Source organism: Eriocheir sinensis, chromosome 18, assembly GCF_024679095.1.
Source record: "Eriocheir sinensis breed Jianghai 21 chromosome 18, ASM2467909v1, whole genome shotgun sequence".
NCBI classification, from domain to species: domain Eukaryota; kingdom Metazoa; phylum Arthropoda; class Malacostraca; order Decapoda; family Varunidae; genus Eriocheir; species Eriocheir sinensis.
Genome location: NC_066526.1, coordinates 4,042,246 through 4,063,649, shown reverse-complemented (window position 1 = coordinate 4,063,649; position 21,404 = coordinate 4,042,246). Strand labels below are relative to the sequence as shown.

The 21,404-nt window shown below is 43.1% G+C and overlaps 1 long non-coding RNA gene across 1 annotated transcript in view; it reads left to right on the top strand.

Annotated features, from left to right (window-relative positions):
- The window catches only part of LOC127000235 (uncharacterized), a 153,091-nt gene that overhangs the window by 103,880 nt on the left and 27,807 nt on the right, over positions 1-21,404 (top strand). Inside the window, exon 3 of the long non-coding RNA XR_007753840.1 lies at positions 3,135-3,205. This is a non-coding gene — a long non-coding RNA (uncharacterized LOC127000235). The remainder of the gene's footprint in view (positions 1-3,134; positions 3,206-21,404) is intronic.

Genomic DNA, 21,404 nt, shown 5'->3' with positions numbered 1-21,404 from the left:
GAAGTAAGACGAAGGAGAGAAGATCTGCGGAAAGAAGGAAGGAATGACGAATGGGAGATAGGAAAAAGCGTGCGGTGAAGACAAAACCAGAACGAAAGGAAAGGCGAACAGAAAAATCGATATAGGAAGATAGAAAGAAGAAAGCAAAAGAAAACAACAGAAGGAAAGGGAAGGCGAACAGAGAAATCGGCATAGTGAGACAAGGAAGAAAACAAAACCGGAACAAAAGGAAAAATAAACAAAAATAAAATAAAATGGAGATAAGAGAAGGAAGAAAAGGCACAAGAAAACGGAAAACAGACAGAAAAGGGCCGAAAAAAAGGGGGAGAACTATTGGCATGGGAAGAAAGAAGTTGAGAGAAGAGGAAGCGAAGGATTAGGAGAACTGAGATTAAACGGTGTCAGTGAAGGAGGGAGGCCATGGACTAACGGAGACTGGATTATAAGGAGACTGAAGGAGGAAAGTCAAACAAGAGAGGAGAAAAGATAGGAAGAGGAGAGAACTATCCACCACTGGCCGAAGGAAGAGAGTGAAGAGGGTATGGAAGGAAGAGAGGGAAGAAAGAATGAACTCAGTCACACGTCTCGTCGAAGAAAATACCAGAGCAAAAAAAATAAAAATAAAAATATCGACCCCTCTGTCTGCCTTACCTTAAAACATACGTGGACCTCCGGAACGAAAGGTTAATGGACGGACTTCATCAAAGGCAATTAGGACGTAAGAATACAGTGCGGAAAAGGTAATTAAGCCAAACACAAAACCAGTTACTCGATACATACATGATTTAACGTATGAAAAGAAGACAAAAAGGTCGCAAAACAATAGCAATACCTCGGACTGAGATTCATTTCTTTAAACGTCGAACAAAATAAATGAACACGGCGTTTTCTGAGCTCTATAAGACGCACTATTATTCTGCAACCTGATCACGGGAGCAAAACAGAATATTAGTAGTAAGATATTAGATAGTAAGATAATAGTGATGGTATGACACGTTAGTAAGCTGTTGGGTTCGTACGATATAAATAATGAAAAGGGAGGGAGAGGGAAGGGGGAATGGGGTAAGGAGGGAGGCAAGGAGAGAAAGGAGGGAGGGAGAAAGGGTGGCAAAGCAAAAGAGGGAGGGAGGAAGTGAGGAGCGAGGGTAACAAAGAGAGGAGGGAGGGAGGGAGGGAGGGAGAGAGACGGTGATGTTCTCCCTGATTTCTTAACCTTTACTCGTGACATCTCGCCATTAAGAGCTCTTGAAGTATACAGGCGCTGCAGCCCCGCCCTTCCTCCCATCCTTCTTGCACTCCTCCTCCTCCTCCTCCTCCTCGTCCTCGTCTTCGTCCTCGTCCTCGTCCTCGTCTTCGTCCTCGTCTTCGTCCTCCTCCTCGTCTTCGTCCTCGTTCTCCTACTCCTTTTCCTTCTCCTTTTCCTGCTCCTACTCTTCCTCTTCCTCTTTCTCGTCCTCCTCCTCCTCCTCCTCCTCCTCCTCCTCCTTGACAACGAAGGAATGTTGTTACGTTTTCTGTTTCATATATTATTTTCATTATTATCATTATTATTATTATTATTATTATTATTATTATTATTATTATTATTATTATTATTATTATTATTATTATTATTATTATTATTATTATTATTATTATTATTATTATTATTATTATTATTATTATTATTATTATTATGCTTATTATTATCATTATCATTATCATTATTATTATTTTTATTTCTGTTATCATTGATCTTGTTGTTGTTGTTGTTGCTTGTGGTAATGGTGTTGGTTATCTTTTTTTTTTTTTTTTTTTACTTATTTTTCATCGTTAGTTCATATTCTTTTTTTGTGTGTATATCTTCGTTCCTTCTTTCCTTCTGCCGCGCCATCACTTTCCATCTGTAGTACACATTTCTTCCCCGTCGTTTGCCTTCCCTCCTCCAGTCGTCCTTATTTATCCAATCTCCTTCCGCCCGTGGCCTCCCTCCTTCACCGACACCGTTTAATCTCCGTCCTCCTCCTCCTTCACTCCCTCCTTCGGCCCATCGCTTCCCGCCTCCTCTCCTTCGCCGCCTTCACCCCATAGGCACGTCAGGACCCCGAGTGGCCGCCAGTGACTCCTCGCCGCGATATATCTCCGTGAATCCTCCATTGGGCTGATGAAACGCCATTAATTCGAGTTTGGCTTGTGGTTTATACAACGACGAGGCAGCAACTCCCTTCGGCCCGTAAACGGATGTTCCGCTCCAAAGGAATGGCTTCGGCCGGTTGCCTCCTCGCCCGAGCTGAATATGGAATCGATAACACTAAAAGAGATTTACTTTATTGAATATTGACGGCGGCCGCTGAAATATACCCAAGTGTTGAGCACCTCTGGACCGTTTCTTGGCGGCCTCAGGTGCTTCCTGGGAATGGATTGCGGGAGAGCGGGAATGTATCATGTGATGGGTGTGGCTTTTTGGGTGTGGGAGCCGCGGGTGCTGCTGCCGGGGTCGTTTTGGGCGTGACGATAATGGGGGACTTAGAACTATTTCTTATTATTTTTTTAGTTTTAATCGTATGTGTTTGTGGCGTCAACCCTAATACTTTTTATTATAAATTTTATCAAAAAAGTAACGGTAATTTCTGAGCCTGAAAAACCTTGGATGCGGCTGTCGGGGTCGTTTTGGACGTGGCGGTAATGGGAAACTCATATTTTTAAAGTTTTCAATCGTATGTGCTTGTCATTGCGGCGTGAACTTTAATAATTTTTTTTAAGTATTTAAAAAGGAATTCATATTTTTTTTAACTTGAGTCTTGTTCAGGTTTGTGTTTGGCCCTTCCTTCAGCACAAATCGACTTACATTTAAAAGCCACAAAGGCATAAGAAGCGAAAACGATAGACACCAAGCATCAAAAACAAGTAGAAATAATCGGACTCACTGTAAAATAAATCCGCCCGCTCAAGCAACAAACTGGACCCGACCAACGCATTGAGGAAAAAACGTTAAAAAGAATAATTATCGGGCCAAATAAAAATACCATGAGCCTTCAAATCTCCCATACTTATACAACTTCTCTCGTTAATCATGCCGGCCCTGAGAACATGTATCACTGAGAGTAGAATTTTATATTTATTGAGCTTTTTATTTCCTTTTTTATTTGTCCCAGATTCTTGGTGGGCTGCTGTTTTTGCGACGCTCTACCGACCAAGCTGACCGCCGTCCTTTGAGGCGTCGAGTGTAAGTACCTAACGATATGAAATACTACTAATCTCTCTCTCTCTCTCTCTCTCTCTCTCTCTCTCTCTCTCTCTCTCTCTCTCTCTCTCTCTCTCTCTCTCTCTCTCTCTCTCTCTCTCTCTCTCTCTCTCTCTCTCTCTCTCTCTCTCTCTCTCAACTTTACCTTTATCTTTCTATCTATCACAATCTGTGTTTATCACTATCTGCATTCAACCGTCTATCCACGCACTGCTATTACGTATGACTCTAAATTTACCTTTATCTATATCTATATCTATCTTTCCATCTATCCAACTATCAGTATCTATTTATCTATCGCTCTAATTCTTTCTCTCGGCCACACCAGGAGCCGAGAAGCACCGCCACGCCCATTGATATTCACATACATTTTCCACTCAGTTACACACGCGGGAAAACCTTAAGAGATATTTACCCGAGTAGTTAATGTACTGAACCCCACACGTCTTTACCCTGCCCCCACCCTTCCCGCCCTTCCCTCCCCTCCCTCCTCAACTCCCCTCCTCAGCGTAGATCTCCGCCACACCCCGACTGCTTCTCCTCCTCCTCCTCCTCCAAGGTTTATACGTGGGCCGGGAAAGAAGCGAAAGGAAAGGAGGGCAGTCCGGTGTTAGGCGTTCAAATAAAGTGCAGAGTTAATGGCGCTTTGAACGTTTAAGTAGATTTGGTGTGTGTGTGTGTGTGTGTGTGTGTGTGTGTGTGTGTGTGTGTGTGTGAGGGGGGGAGGGAATGGGGGAGGAGGAGGAGAGGGTTTATGGGGGGGGGAGGGGGGATGTTAGTGTGTTTGTGTGTGTTTGGTTTGTGCGTATGATATTAAAAGTTAGTCTATCATTGTTTCCGCTTTATTTTCTTCTTTATTTTTATCTTTATTTTATTTATTTATTATTATTATTTTTTATTTATTTATTTATTTTATTTTGCTGCTACGTTGATCACATTTTTTTCAGTAGTTACTCATTAACTTCGTTACTCTAATGTTCTAAGTTTCAAATCCAAATTCATTCAATATTTCTCTTACTAATTGCAATGAATACTTAAGCTTCAGTTCTTAAGCCTTACTGACTTTCACAATCTATCTATTTTTTCTATCTATCTCATTTTTTTGCTCTATATCACTTTCTTTTTCTCTTACCATTCATTTCCTCTCTAGTCCCCTCTCTTTTTATTCCCCTTTCTTTATGTCTTCCTATCCCTTCTCGCTCTCTATAACTCTCTCTTACTCTATATCTCTTCCATTCTTCTATATCAAACCCCCTCTTGTCCCCTCTCTCTCCCCTATTTCTCTTTCTGTCTCTCTATATCCCTTCTAGTTCTCTCTAAGTTTTTATCCCTCCCCTTCTTCTCTATATCAAATCCTCTCTAATCCCCCTTTCTCTGTCCCCCCTCTCTCTCTATCCCTCTTTCTCTTTCTGACTCTTCCTTCTAACTCTCTCTAACTCTCCTCCTCGCATCCCCTAGAGCAAGATACTCGCGTTTTGTCCCCATTCTCTTCTCTCTATTCCTTCAAACTCTCTCTAACTCTCTCCTGCCCTTTTTTCCACCTTATTTACTCTGCCTCTCTATTCCTTCTAAATCCTTCTAACTCCTTATAACTCTCTCTAACTCTCCTCGCATCCTTTAAAGCAAGATATTCGCGTTTTGTCCCCATTCTCTTCTTCCCTCTATTCCTTCAAACTCTCTCTAACTTTCTTCTGCCCTTTTTTCCACCTTAATTATTCTGCCTCTCTATTCCCTCTAAATCCTTCTAACTCCTCCTCCTCCCGTCCTTCAGAGCAATACCTCCGCGTTTTGCTATACAACACTCCCACGGACCCCCGAAATACGTATATGCGGTCTCTAATGAAATTTCAATAGCGGCCTTGTTTTCGTCCACTCAAATTTTCTCCAATCCCAGCGAGCCAACGGGAGGCCGCATGATTGGCCTTGAATAATACATGTAATTCTTGAGACGAAAAGGAAGTATATTCAGTCCACGGCCGGATTGGAGACGGAGGAGGAGGAGAAGGTAGAAGAGTGGTGGGTACAAGAGGATGGGAGATGGAGGAGGAGGAGGAGGAGGAGGAGGAGGTAGAGAAGAGGTGGGTAGAAGAGGAAAATGGGAAGGAGAGGAAGGAGGAGAAGACAGAGGAAGATGTGAGATTGAGGAGGATAAAGTAGGGAGGTGGGTAGAAAGAAGAATGGGAAGGAGGAGGAGGAGGAGGCTGAGGAAAATGGGAAGGAGGAGGAGGAGGAGGACATCGTGGTGGTAGTGGACAAAGACGAGGAGGAAGAACAAAAGTAACGGAAGAAGGAAAAGGAGGAAAAGCTTATGATGCTAAAGGAGGAGGAGTAGAAGGAGAAGGAGGAGAAGGAAAAGAAGATGAAAAAAGTGAAGCAATGGAGAAAAGAAAAGAAACACGATAAAGGGAAGAGTGAAAGATAAAATATGCGATAACATGAAAGAAGGGAGATGAGAAAGACGATTGAAGGGAATAAAGGAAAAGATTGAGAAAGTGTTGCAATGGAGAAAAGAAAGAAAACATGAAAAAAAGAAAGTGAAAGATTAAAAATATGCGATAACTTGAAAAAAAAATACCAATCTGAGCCGAAAAAATATAAGAAAGCGTGAGGAAAATCATACACCACATAATAAACTCAACCTTAAAACAACTTTACGACAACGAAGAACAAAACAAAAATACAGTAACTACTAAAACCGTAAAGTGCAAGTTGTGTTAAGCGTCGAAAATGAAGAAACGCAGAAAAACACACAAAAGAGCAAGGAAGAAAGGAGGAACGAAAAGAAAGGCGGATGAGAAGGATATGAAGCGGAAAAGGAGTGTATTCAAGAGAGAGAGAGAGAGAGAGAGAGAGAGAGAGAGAGAGAGAGAGAGAGAGAGAGACGAGAGACGAGACAGGAGAGGATTAAACGAAACAGAGGGAATGAGAATGATAGAAGAGAAGGAAGGGAGAAAGGAAGGAAGCGATACGAATTGAAAGAGAGAGGAAATAGATGAAGAATAGATAAAGCTACACACAAGAATAGATAAAACACACAAACAAACAAACACACACAATCATACCTAAACAGAAACAAACCTAGATAAACAAAGTGAAAAAAAGAGAGAAGAACAGACAGAGAGACATAGAGAGATAAGAGAGACTGTAAACTGTGTCACGGAGGATAGATGAGGCGATGGGGGAAGAGACGTAGGGTGCGAGAGAGAGTGTGGGTGAGAATGTGAATACAAGAGGAAAGAGGAACAGAAGGAAGAGGTAAAAAGAGTACGTAAAGGGATTAAAGGACTTAGGGGGATGCAAGGGAAAGAGGAGGAGGAGGAAGAGGAAGAAGAGGAGCAAGGCAATAGTGATGTAGGGGTGAGGGAAAGCGAGAAAAAAGTGGAGAAAGAAAAAATGAAAAAAAAAGATGTGTATGGCGGAGATTAGACGAGAGACAGACAGACAGATAAACAGACAGTGAAAGACGGAAAGACAGACAGACAGACAGACAAAGAAAGAAAAAGACAGACAAGAAAAAACAGTAGTGTGAGAAAAAAGTGGGGAAAGAAAAAATGAAAAAAAAAAAAGAGATGAGTATGGCGGAGATTAGACGGAAAAGAGAGACAGACAGATAAACAGACAGTGAAAGACGGAAAGATAGACAGACAGAAAAGCAGACAAAGAAAGGAAAAAAAAAAGACAGACAAAAAGAAATTAGGAAACAAACAAAACGACAGACAAACAGAAATAGACAGAGGCAAACAGATCAAGAGAGAGAGAGAGAGAGAGAGAGAGAGAGAGAGAGAGAATATATCAGTCCGCCCGTCATTTCCTATCTTCTTTAACGTGAATAATATGTGAATGACAATCAAGAGCTCATGAATAATTGCACAACGATGAAGCGAAATCATCACTCAAGCTCAAACTGTCGCTTCCGGAGTGACTCATCTAGCGGGAGTCCCAATAAGGAAGATTACCCTGACGATATGACTGAAATGACCGCGCAGGGAGAGAGAGAGAGAGAGAGAGAGAGAGAGAGAGAGAGAGAGAGAGAGAGAGAGAGAGAGAGAGAGAGAGAGAGAGAGAGAGACTGAGAGACTGAGAGTGAGAGTGAGAGAGAGAGACTGAGAGTGAAAGAGAGAGAGAGAGACTGAGAGTGAGAGAGACTGAGAGAGAGAGAGAGAGAGAGAGAGAGAGAGAGAGAGAGAGAGAGAGAGAGAGAGAGAGAGAGAGAGAGAGACTGAGAGTGCGAGAGAGACAGAGTGCGAGAGAGACTGAGAGTGCGAGAGAGACTGAGAGTGCGAGAGAGACTGAGAGTGCGAGAGAGACTGAGAGTGCGAGAGAGACTGAGAGTGCGAGAGAGACTGAGAGTGCGAGAGAGACTGAGAGTGCGAGAGAGACAGAGAGAGAGAGAGAGAGAGAGAGAGAGAGAGAGAGAGAGAGAGAGAGAGACTGAGAGTGCGAGAGAGAGACTGAGAGTGCGAGAGAGAGACTGAGAGTGCGAGAGAGAGACTGAGAGTGCGAGAGAGAGACTGAGAGTGCGAGAGAGACTGAGAGAGTGAGAGAGAGAGAGAGAGAGAGAGAGAGAGAGAGAGAGAGAGAGAGAGAGAGAGAGAGAGAGAGAGAGAGAGAGAGAGAGAGAGAGAGAGAGAGAGAGAGAGAGAGAGAGAGAGAGAGAGAGAGAGAGAGAGAGAGAGAGAGAGAGAGAGAGAGAACAATGAACCAGGCTGTTACTATCATTGTTCAGCATAATCTCGTGGTTTTTTTTTCCCTTTTCTTTACTTCTTTTTATTCCATTTTTTTTACTTTGTTCCTATTCTTATTCTTTTATATTTTCGTCATTACAATCATCGTCATCACTTGTACAATTATCATCTAATCTCATCTCTTCTTTCCTCTTGTCTTTCCGTTTTGCGTTTTCTTATGTTGATTTTATTGTTCCTCTTCTTCATCTTCATCATCATCATCATTGCCATCATTATTATCTCATCTCACCTCTTTCTTTATTCCATTCCTTTCCGTATTACATTTCCCTATATTGATCTTCTTATTCTTTTTTTCTTCATCACAATCACCATCATTGCTCACATTATCATCGTCATTACTCATCATTATCATCACCATCTTTATCATCATCATCCTCATTCCTTATCAGCCTCCCTCCGGCCTCAGCATCCCGGCACTCTCATTTGTTATCAGCGAGTCATCGGCAACAACCTACACGATCAGGCGAATCAAATTAATGTATCTGAGGAGACGATTAATCATAGGGTCATTTTCTTCCTTTTTTTTACCTCCCTCCTCCTCTTCACGTTCTCCCTCCTCCTCCTCCTCCTCCTCCTCCTCCTGCTCCTCTTACTCCATATGTCCTTTTTTTCTGCTTACCAGGTTCGTGATTAATGGACGAGGCAGGAAATGATAACTTTGCCTACGAAACAGAAGCAAGACGAGGCATGATTTTCCTGTGTCCAGTCGGTGCTTCTCTGTTCCTCCCACTCTCTCTTTCCCTCTCCCTCTCTCTCTCCCTCTCCCTCTCCCTCTCTTCCTCTCCCTCTCTCCCACTTCCCTGTATGCCTAAGGAGAGAACGGGATACTAAGGGGGAATATAGAAAAAGGGGATTGGGTTAGAGTACAGACTGTTAAGGAAGAGGGAGATACAGTGTGAAAAATGTCTATGAGGTTACAGGAATGATTGAAGAATGGTAAGGATGGGTCGAAAGGAGACAGAGAGAGGAATAGGGAAGGATGAGGAAGGCTTAGTAGGAGTGAAGATAATAAGAAACGAAACAAAAGCAGAAAATAGAGATGGAAAGAGTAGATGTGGATATATGACTAGGGAAGTTATTTTCTATAAAGAATATTGAGAAGAGGAGAGGAGAATAATATTAAGGAGGAGGATAAGATTGAAGCTCTAAGAAGGAGGAAAATTTATCTAAAGAGAGAAAGAAGCACAAAGGAAGAGGAGAAAAAAGGAAAATTTAATAAAGAGAAAGACGAGCACGAACGAAGAGAAGAAGGAAAATTTATATAAGAGAAGAAGGAGCACGAAGGAAGAAGAGAAGGAGGAAAAAGAAGTTAATGAAAAAGGTCTGGGTAGTGAAAATGGAAAGAACCTAATAGAAAAAAAAGGAAGGAGACTTTGAACGGCGCACTGAGGAAAATATGAAAAAAAATTGAGGAAAAGAAATCAGAAGGAACAGAAAAATAAATTGTAATGTGAATATGGAATGAACATAACAGAGAAAAGAATGAAGACATGAAGAATGAATAGACGAAGAAAAAACGAGAAGGAAAGGGAAAAAGCTGGAAATAGGAGACGGAATGGAAAAGAGAACGCCAGGAGGGAGAGGAGGAGGAGGAGATGAATGGTCAGAAAAAGGATGCTGCAAGGGATCTGGCGTGAAGGATGCTGGATTAGGATGAGGGATGCTGGACAACTAGGAGATGAAGGGTGATAGGATATGAAATTGAAAAGCTGTAAAATATTGAATCGGAAAATATGATAACTTTCTCTTTCTATCTATCTATATCTATCTATCGGCGTGAGGATATGAATCTGAGCTGATGTCTAGATCGGAGGTGTGATTGTGGAGGGAAGGAGGTGGCGCTGAGGTAATGTGTCTCCGTGTGTTGGAAGGGAAGGAGAGGAGAAGGGACACAGGAAAAAGAAATGGATGCCCTGATAGAGTAGAGGGAGAAAGGGAAGGGAAGAGAGGATACATTTTCTATAGGGTAAAATGTAATGGATGGATAGATAAGTGAATAATTAATAAAAAAAGAAAGGGATGTCTTGATGAAGTGAAGGGAGACATAGAGGGAAGGAGGGAGGAAAATATTGCTGCGATAGAAGGTATGGAGGGAAAAAAAAATGTCTATAGCGAAAAAAATAAATTAATGGAAAAAATCTATAGTGAAAAAATATGTACCTTGTAAGTGGGAATAGTTACCTCCAGAAGAAGAAGAACAACAAAAAGAACAAGAAGAAGAAGAACAAGAACAAGAACGAAAAGAAAATTAAAAAGGAGAGGAAAGGAAAAATACTACGACTACTACTACTACTACTACTACTACTTCTACTACTACTACTTCTACTTCTACTACTACTATTACTACCACTACTACTACTACTACTACTACGACTACTAAGAAGAAGAAGAAAAAAAAAAAAGAATATCAGCAACAACAACAACAATAAGGAGCACATAAGAGTCAGCAGCAAGCACTTCCGCCTCAACAGGACAGCAAAGGGCGCGGCCACTCCCGGGCGTCTGAGGGGCGGTGGTCGGCCCGTCAGAAGGCAGCCGGAGAAGAACGCCATTACCTTGTCATTATGCTGTCTTGCCGCTAAATGCCACACCTGTCACCTTCACTCACCTGCCCGTTTACTCCCCCTCCTCGGCCTTTCTTCACCTCCCTCGCTTTCTCACTCTCTCTCCTTCACCCTCCTTCCTCTCCCTCGTTCCTCACTCACCTCCCTCCCTCCTCCTTCCCCTCTCTCATTCCTAATTCACCTCCCCCATTACTCCTCTTCGGCTCCCCTTTACTCTCCTTACTTTCTCATTCCCTCCTCTCTCTCCTCTGAATTCCTCGCTCCCCTTCCTTACTCTTCCTTCCACTTCCCCACTACTCATTCCCTTCCCCTCACTTACCTCCCCATTACCTCTCCATCCCCCTTCACATTTCTCACTCCCTCACCTTTCCACTCTTCTCTCCTCTATGCTCCTCATTCCATTACCCTCACTCCCTCTTCCCTTTCCTTCACGCTTCTCATATTCCTCTTCCTTATTATTTATCTCCCTCCCTCATTCCTCATTTCTCTCCCTCCCTCCTCCTTCCTCTTCCACACTCCTAACTCCCAGTCCCTCACTTCTCATTCCCTCTCCCTCACTCCTCCTTCCCTCCCTCCCTCATTCCTCTTCCTCTCTCCTTATTCTTCTCCCTCACTCCACTTCTCACTCCTCTTATTGTATAGTTCGTTGCAGTTCAGCGCCGGAGTGATGAAGAAATTTAACTGGCTTTGAAATATTTATTCTTACTGACGTCTGTTTTCTGTCAGGAGAGAGAGAGAGAGAGAGAGAGAGAGAGAGAGAGAGAGAGAGAGAGAGAGTGAGAGAGTGAGAGTGAGTGTGAGTGTGAGTGAGAGTGAGTGAGTGAGTGAGTGAGTGAGTGAGTGAGTGAGTGAGTGAGTGAGTGAGTGTGTTGATGAGCCTCGTATATGTTTCTCCTTTTTTTTCATTTACTAATTCTTGCTTTATATCTTTTAATACCTTCGTACTGTTATTATTGATTGTTTACTTTCTCCTCATCCGTCGTCCGTTGGAGTTTTCTGTTTCGTAAAAAAAATAATCTGTTGTTGAATGACTCCCCCGGTATTAGTAGCGATGCTGAGATGGTTTCGTATCTTGGTGACTCTCTTTTGGGTCTCACGCCTTCCTTCGAGCTATTGTTTACTGTGTAGATGTGATTTTTAGTGTACGGCTCTCGGATTTTCCTTTTAGAGTTTATAGTTGTAGCTTATGAATACACACACACAAACGAACAATCAAACACACACAAAAAAAATCACAGAAGCACAACCACAAGTATTCAAGTTACCTGTCATACTAGGAAACCATTAAAACAGGCAAACCACACTGATCGAACCAACCATAGGAGTACCAGGTCGGCGGGATGGAGGTGTGTTGTGGCAGGGCTTGAAGAAAATGGGATGTCTGTTTACGCATTAAGTCTCTGAATATCACGCGGGTAAAAACCAAACGCCCGGATCGATGAGGATGTAAAGGCAACAAACGACGCCTTCCGCGCTTTTCAACTCCTGAGTAACGCTGCCTCATCCCCGTGACTCAGCATAGTGACTCGGCGCGTATCGCAGACGTTTTGGGGTCCCACAACGGAGATTAGTCGTGTTTTTTTTTTTACAACAAAGGCAATGGCACAAAAAAAAGGAAACAATAATAAAAAAAAACGCTACTCGCTGCTCCTAAAAAAAAGAATCAAAAGAGGTGGCCGAAAGAGAGGTCACCTTCGGGAGGAGAGGTGTCCTGGGTTTGCTTGAGTTAGTTATCACGTTAGGATTCATTACCCTGGACAAGTACTGATATACAAACACTGTATAAACGACGTAAAACATGTACTCTAATGTTGTAAAAAGACGTACATCTGCTAATTCAACACCATAATTCTGAAGTTGTTGATATTCTACATGGGTTTTTTTTTCACGAACAACATTTATTTTGTCACTTTCATCAACTTACGATCCAGTCTAATGAAGGACAGACAAAGTGTCGTACCGGAAAAACGGAATCCACATCATCCACATCCAGGAGTTGTCGTTCGGTGGACAGTTTTCAAGTATAGTTTTGCTTCCTTTTATCGTATTTTTTTGGTGGCTCATGAGGAATCTATTAAGTGCGAAACCACATCTAGTTATATATCAGACGCCCACCACGGAGCATAACTTAATATTGAACAGAAAATATCCTTAAAACTTCTAGCATTCGCCCTTATTTAGAAGGTAGAAAGGCCTCCTCTTTCCACACAAGCACTTGACGAGCACTTGCCAATCACAGCCCACTTCCGTTAAGAGCAGTGTTGCACCTCCCTTTCTGTATGGTCTCTAAATTAAAGTTACGAAAGTATTGCAGTGTCATAAGTCATAGTTCTCTTTATTAAAACTTACTCGTAGAAATCGGTGTGTAAATCTATGATGGGTGAGCTTCATGCAATCCTGGCAGGTTCTTTTGTTCTCCTGGTCTCGTCCTCCTTCTCCGCACGTTATTCCATCTCAGCCCTTTAACCTTCCCCAAGTTCACGCCTCAGGGGGGAGCGGTGGGTTGTGGATGGGTCCCGAGCGTGGCATGAATGTCGCCGCCTCAGGAAAGACGAGTGCAAAGTCCTTGTGTAGGGTGAACGAGATACCGCAGCGTGACTTCTGGATGTTTGGACACGATGAGAAGTAACTGAGTTTATCTTTCCGAAAAAAATGTTCTATTGAAGTAGATTTAGTTTAACTGTTAGGTCCTGCTTCTTAAAGTTGGTGGTGCGTCAGGAACTCTACAGCACCTTGAGAAGTAAATGTTTACGAGAGTTCCCCCACCCCCCTTTTTTTTTTTTTTTACAGCAGAGGAAACAGCTCAAGGGCAAAAAAAAGGAAACAATAATGAAAAAAAGCCCGCTACTCGCTGCTCCTATAAAAAGCGTTCAGAGTGGCCGAAAAATAGGTCAATTTCTACGTTCCTTTTTTCTTTTCATACGTAATCTACTCTCAGAATAAGATATTGGGACGACCACGAACGGGACATTGCAGATCAACGGAGACGGACACCCCTCCCCACCCTGCCCCGCCCCGTTCCACCCCGTTCCACCCCGTTCCACCCCTCTCTTCCACATCACCTTGAACTATGCATCACCCGTACCCGCCCCGCCCTTTTGCCCGTTCCTTCCTCTCGTCACTCCCTCCCCCCGGCGCCTCCCTGGGTCCCCGCCGCTGTCACTCAGGCGGAGGTCTCTTGCAGGGCGCGAAGCTTGTAATGTCAGTCAGGTGATGGTCTACCAGCGGTCACCGTGAATAATTCGTCGCTGTTCCTCCCTCTACAGGACAAGATAACGATATATTTACCAAACGTCTCCTATAGTAACCCGTAGAACATTAGTAATAGCTTGAATCTCGTGGTGATTTTTCTTATATTGGTGAAGTGGGCGAGATACCTTGAAATTTACGTAGGCAAGATAGTGTTACCTCCTCCAAAATGTCTCCTGTCTTCAGTAACATTTATCACTTGGAGTAAAAGTAACTGCAATACATTTCACTCAGCGATGGTTTTCCTATACATATGGAAGGAGCTTCTTTGTCTTAGTCCCTGCTGAAGTCGGCCACTCTTGTATGTTGTCGCCAGTATCATCCGTCCTCTGCATCCACTTCGTCCAGACCCAGCTGCCTCATATCTCTCAATTTCGGCCCTCCATCTAAATTTGTCTTCCTCTCGATCTTCTTCTCTCCAGATGGAAAAAGCAGAAAACGTTAAACGTATAGTATTTAAAACTCTTCTTCCCTCACTGCATCTACCCTAGACCTCTACATCACATCTTCTTTATCAGAGTATTTATGCATGTGTTGTGGATGCGTGGAACAGGCTTGGCAGTTATGTTGTGAGTGCCAGAGCTATAGACACATACAAGAAGAGGTTGGATAAATTCATGGATGGTGAGGAAAGGCGAGGTTACGCTTACAGGAGCTGCCAGGTATAGACCAACCGGCCTCTTGCAGACTCCTTATGTTCGTATGTTCTTATGAGGTACGTAGGTGAAAACACGTCCAAAATGAGGTTGAAAATATGTTGTTGCCCTCACCTAATGACCTCCTTCCTTAAGTAAACTTTATTGCCACGACTAAGAATGACTTGATACTTTTATTCTGTTGGCGTTTTTCTTGTGAGATGCAGGGAAGGGGAAGTTAACGATAGGGCCACTATGGAGAATGTACATCATTAGGTGCCGTTCACGTGGAAGGAAGACTGACGGAATAACATGTATCCATATTATGGCGGTGGTGTTCGTAATGAGGTTCGTGGAAAAGAAAAAGCTAGGCATTTTATTGTTAAAAAGACAGTTAATGGAAAAAGAAAAACTATTACCGATCAGCGGAAATAAATAACTGCAGTGCTTTTCTTGGGATGTTCTCACGACGTATATAGGATAATACGCTGAAATGAAGGTTGTTAGAGGCGAAAGAAGAAGAAAAGTTAGTAGGTGCCGTTCAGGTGAAAAATTGATTGACTGACATGCAACAAAGAGAGCAACACCTGAGGATCATGGGAACGGCCCTTAATGACAGGCACGTGCGTCCCATTCTTTATAACCTTCACCCGCCTCCCGGACAGACACTTAAATATGTATCATGAGTACTTTTGAAGTGAATTATACATGCGCATTCCTCGCTAACTTCCCCAGAGCCCCACGCGTACAGAGTTACGGATGAAGAAAAGAAAAAAAAGGAAGGAATGGGAGAAAGGAGAGAGGCTTGCGTGATTCAGAGGTGTTGAGGGAAGGGAAGAGTTCGGAATAAAATGGAAGAAAAATGACTGGAGCCGAAAGAGGAAAAAACGACGAGCCAGAAAGTAAAGATATAAAAGAAGGAATCACTAAACGAGAAGAAAACGAAAAGCCAAGCGTGGTCGGGAAACAAAAAAGGAAAAAAAGGAATGACGGCAAAATTGACAAGGTATAACAATTCTTAGTGAAGGGAATGGCTCTGCTTCTCCACTTGTCTGGTTTTGTCATGCGGACGATTCAGCGAGTCTCATTTAGTTAATTTATTGTCGGGAAAGAAAACTAAATGCGTCGTTATCTGTTTTTTCTTCATGTTTCAAGTAGATGTTAAACGTATGTTATGATTAAGGTTGATTTATTCGCGCTGTTACGTGGTTGATATATAATTGATGGCGATGATTATTTTAACAGTACATCCAAAGGAGACAAAAGATATAGTACACGGAAACTGCATTGGAGCGAAGGAAGAAACAAAGAGAAGAGAAAGAAAACCAAGAGCAGAGGAGGAAAACAAAGAGAACAGTTTCCGATATAAACATTGGACATAGGAACGAATACATAAAAGAAGGTAGAAAACAATGTAGCTATAGTTAATAAGACGTGAAGAAACAAAGGGAAGGGAAAGATAAGTGTGAGCAGAAGAGAAAACAAGGAGAACACTTAATAGAGGCATTTACACGCGTCATAGATAAAATAAGGTAAAGAAAGGCAAGGTACAGTAAGCTAAAGAATGATGTACCTGTAGATAGAGACATAAAGAAACAAAGGGAAGGGAAAAAGAAGTATGAACAGAGAGGGAAATCAAGGAGTACAGTTCCAGGAATAGACATTTGGCAGTAAGAGAGAAACGGTAACAAACAGAGACATTAGGATAGGTAGGAACAGGTAAAGCAAGCTAGAGTAAGGTGACTGTATATAGAGGCACTCATGAAGAGGTAAAAGACTATCAGTAAGAGGAAGAGAGCTGATGAGACGAAGAGCCCTAACCTAACCTAACCTAACCTAACCTAACCTAACCACACAGCACTAGCCACGAGCATGACAGTGACGCTAAGCTAGGACAGGCAGTTCCCCAGGTGAGCCAAAGCTGCGCAATTAGTCACCTGGCGAGAGGGTGCGAGTATTACCTCCACTGAATCAGGTATCACAATCCCTTACACCTATCCCCTCCGCCCCTCCTTACCTTCCCCTGCTCTGTCTCCCTTTCCCTCTCCCTTCTTCCCCTCGCTCTCCTCGTTGCTCTGCATGACACTCGCCCCTCTCCTTCAGCTTCAGGGATTAGTTGTGATAAATTGTCCCGTGTACCTTTTACTGAGGGTTCATAGACCATTCATTATCTCACGTTGCACCGCCCATAATTCTGAGTGCGTTGGTAATCTGTCCTCCATCTGTCCTTGTCTGTCTGTTTATCTGTCTGTTTGTACTGCATTGTTCTCGTATGGCATTTCTTATATTCCTTGACATTCTTTACATCCTTCTACACTCCTTCTACACTCTACTCTATCCTCGATTTATCAGTGGTCTGTCTTCCTAACGCTTCTTCATGGTCTCTTTCTTCCTTCATTTTGTCCTCTCTGTCACCCCTTCCTTGACTGGTCTTTTTCTACCTCTCCTCTTTCTCTCGTCTTCTCTCTTTTCTTTGTCACTTTTCTGTTCTCACTTCTAGCTTTCCTTGTATTCGTTGCCCTTGTCGTTCCCTTACCTCCTTCATTTCGTCCCTTTCCTTATTGCCTTGGCCTTCTCAGTGTCTTCCTCGTCATGTTCATCCTGTTTTGGGCTTGTTATTGTCCATGTGTCTTTGTCTTTCGCGCTGTTCTCGTAGTTCTTCGTTTTATCATCGTTGTCGTTTTGGCCTTGTTATCCGTGTCTTATTGTCTTAGCTGTTATCATAGTTGTCGTTTTATCATTGTTGTCGTTTTGGCCTTGTTATCCGTGTCTTGTTGTCTTCGCTGTTATCATAGTTGTCGTTTTATCATTGTTGTCGTTTTGGCCTTGTTATCCGTGTCTTGTTGTCTTCGCTGTTATCATAGTTATCGTTTCATTATTGTTGTCGTTTTGGCCTTGTTATCCGTGTCTTGTTGTCTTCGCTGTTATCATAGTTGTCGTTTTTTCATTGTTGTCGTTTTGGCCTTGTTATCTGTGTCTTGTTGTCTTCGCTGTTATCATAGTTGTCGTTTTCTCATCGTTGTCATTTTTGGCCTTCTTCATCGTCTATCTTCTTGTCGTCTTCGCTGTTCTTGTTCTTGTTTTGTCATTGTTGTCGTTTTGCCCTTCTAATCATCTGTCTCCTTGTCGTCCTTGCTGTTCTTGTTCTTATTTTATCATCGTTGTCGTTTTGGCCTTTTTCATCGTCTATCTCCTTGTCATCCTTCCTGTTCTCTTCGTTTTTGTTTTGTTTCCATATCGTTCTCGCGTCCTTGTTACCATATTTTCCTTGTTCTTATCGCTATCTTTACATCATCATTGCTTCCACTGTCCTTCCTTTCATCGCCCCTTTTGTTGTCCTCGCCGCCTCACACACCGGCCAAGCTTTTCGTTGCGCTGCATCGTAAATCAGCGCGTGGCGGAGATGGTAGGGGACCGCCGCCACCGCCGCTTCCCGCCGCCGCCGCTCCTGCTGACCCCTTAGCCTCCTCATCTGTTTGGATTACACAAGCCGCATGGTCGTGCCGCCGCCCCCTCCCACGCCCTGGCTGTGTGCGAGGATGAAGCTAAATGGTGATGCAGCCCCCTAGCGCTCGTTGTGAGAGTAGATGGGCCCGAAGTGATGCGTTTGGGTACATGTGAAGGGTATGTATATGTGTGTGTGTGTCTATAGGGAAGGAATGTGAGGAGGAGAAAGGGTTTAAAGATGAGAGTAAGGTAGAGATGTTGGTAAAAGAGGAGGACAGGTGTGAGGTGCGAGGAGAAATGGAAGGAAGGAAGAACGGGAAAGGAAGAAGGAAGCAAGGGAAGGTGTAGTGGGGGGAAGGAAGGGAGGAAGAGAAAGGAAGGAGGGAGGGAGGTCAGAAAGAGAGGGAGGGAGGGGGGAAAGAAAGAGAGAGGAAGAAAAGGGAGAAAGGAAGGGAGAGAGGAAGGGAGGACGAGAAGATAGGAAGAGAAGGTAGAAAGAGAAGGACGGGAGAAAGGGAGAGAGAGAGGAGGGAGGGAAGGTCCGTCTCGAAGAAAAGGGGAAGAACTAGAAGGGACATGAATGAAGAAGGAAGAAAGGAGAAATAAAATAAGGAGGATAGGGAGCTAGGCGTGAGGTGAGGGCGAGAAAGAGAAGGAAGTGGAGATTGAAGTAAAGGAAGGAAAAGGACATCGGGAAAAAGAAGGAAAGTTTCGTAGGGTGAGAAAGACCGAAGGAGAGAATGAAGAACAAAATAAAACAGGAAGTGAGGGAGGAAAGTGTGAATAGAGGAAGAAAGAGAAAAAAAGGAGGAAAAAGAAAGAACGAAGGAAAGAAAGAAAGAATAGAATTAAAGTATATAGGAAAAATTAAGAAAAAAAAAAAAAAGGAAAACACTAGTCATGAGCAAGGGAAGGAAGGGAAAAGGGGAATGGAAGAGAAAGGAGGACATGGAAGGACAGAAGGAAGGATGTAGAAGAAGGAAAAAACTAAGAAAAAGGGGAAAGGAAATGAGACAAAAAGAAGAATGAAGAAAAAGAAACAGGAGGAAGAAGAAAGGGTGTGCTGGATAGGAGGCGAGGGACGAAAGGGAGGCGGAAGATAGGGAAAAGAAGGGAAAGGTGTAGTGGGGGGATGGAAGGGAGGAAGAGAAAAAAGGGAAGGAGGGAGGGAGGGAGGTCGGGAAGGAGGGGGGAAAGAAAGAAAGTGAGAGAGAGAGAGAGAGGAATAAAGTAGAAAGAGAAGGTAGGAAGAGAAGAGAGGAAGAAAGGGGAGAAAGGAAGGGATGGAGGAAGAAGGTAGGAAGAGAAGGTAGAAAGAGAAGTGAGGGAGGAAGGAAGGGAGAAAGGGAGAGAGGGAGGAGGGAGGGAAGGTCCGTCTCGCAGGTAACCAAGTGGTATTTTGTTACGGAAACCCTGAAAGCCTGTCAGGAAAGTGTTGTCCTGTAGCCACGAGGAGGAGGAGGAGGGGGAGGAGACAGAGGAGGAGGAATAGGAGGAGGAGGAGGAGGAGGAGGAAGAGGTGTTGGAGAGGAAGACGAGGACGAGGAGGAGGGAGGGGGACGATGGAAAGGAGGAGGAGGAGGAAGAGGAGTTGGAGAGGAAGACGAGGACGAGGAGGAGGGAGGGGGACGATGGTAAGGAGGAGGAGGAGGAGGAGGAAGAGGTGTTGGAGAGGAAGACGAGGACGAGGAGGAGGGAGGGGGACGATGGTAAGGAGGAGGAGGAGGAGGAGGAGGAGGAGGAGGAGGAGGAGGAGGGAAAGGTGTTTGAGGAGGAGGAGGAGGAGGAAGTGGATATGGATTTTTAGGTTTGAAGAAGGATACAAACAAGGCGTATTGGATCCTATTATCAACATCATTATCGCTATTATTACTGTTATTATTATCATTATTATCACTGACCTTATACTTCATTTATTTATCTCCCTCACACCTGCGCCTCGTCTTTTCACTTTCCTTCCCTTTTCCTTTCCTCTCCCACCAATTCCAATCTCCCTTTTCTCCTTCTCTCCCCTTCCTTCCCTCTCCTCCACGCCCTCTACCTTAAAAAAAGTGGGTGGAGGGTGTGGAGGGGGAGGGGTGGGGGGTATAGAGTAAGGGGTAGGAGAGGAGGGTTCAAAGGGGGGTCTGAGCCATATTGGGCGCGTCACCTGAAGACAGATGGTTCGTCCCTGTTACACCTGGTCACCGCGTCACCACCTTGCTCCCTACTCCTTACTCCCTTCCTCCTTTCCTTCCTCCCTTCCTCCTTACTGTATTCCTTTTTCTTTTCTCCTTTCCTTTCTTACGTCCTCCTCACTTCCCTCATTCCCAACTTTATTTCTTCCTTTTTATACTCCTTACTCCTTCCTGCTTACTTCCTTCCTTCCTCTTTATTCACTTCCCCCTTACCCCTTCCTCCCTTCCTTTGGTAGTTTCTCCTTACTTCCTTTCTTCCTTCTTACTTCATTTTCTTCTTTTCTTATTCTCTTCCTTCATTTCATTTTTTTTCATTTCCTCTTTCCTTCTTACTCCATTTCTTCCTTTTTAACTTCCTTTCTTTGTTCCTTCCTTTCATTCTTTCTTTCATTCTTTCTTTCACATTACCTTTCTTCTTTTCTTACTCTTCTTTTCCTTGTTCCATTCCTTCCTCCCTTCTCTCTTTTTTTTTTCCTTCCTTCCCTCCTACTCCCTTTCTTCCTATCTCCCTGTATTTCTCTTTAATATTCGTTCCTGCTTTCCTTCCTTCCCTCTTTCTTTCTTTCTTCCTTTCTTCCTTACTCTTCAATTTCTTATTCCATTCCTACCTTCTTTGTCTTCATTTTCTTCCTTTCTTCCCTCCTACTCCCTTTTTTCCTCCTTTCTCCTTTCCTTCCTCTTTAATACCTTCCTTCTTTTTTACTCCCTTTCTTCCTCCTTACTTAGTTTATACATTTTATATTTATTACTTCATCCCTCCATTTCTTGCCTCCTGATATCATAAAACTATCCTTACCACCTAACTTCCTTTCCTACATTTTGTCCATTCATTCATTCATTCAATATTCCCTATCCTACTTACTTTTATATTTCCTTCATTTCCACCTTATTAACTTTAATATTACCTTCATCCTTCTCCTTTCTTTCTTCTGTCATATTTCGTTCAACTTCCTTCCCTACAATTTTCCCTTCCTTCATTCCTTCAGTATTCCCTATCCTACTTACTTTTTTATGTCTCCTTCATTTCCACCTAACTAACTTTTATTTTACCTTCATCCTTCTTCTTTCTTTCTTCCTTCATATTTCATTCAACTTCCTTTCCTACAATTTTCCCTTCCTTCATTCCTTCAGTATTCCCTATCCTACTTACATTTATATTTCCTTCATTTCCACCTTACTAACTTTTATATTACCTTCCTCCTTCTTTCTTTCTTCTTTCATATTTCTTTCCTTTTCCGTCGTTTCTTTTTTCCTTCTTCCATTGCTTCCTTTCTTCCTTCCTATATTTCTTCCATCCTTTATTTCCTCTGTATCGTCACTTCCATTTCATTCCGAGGTTAAGTATTTATCAGTTTTGTTTTCAT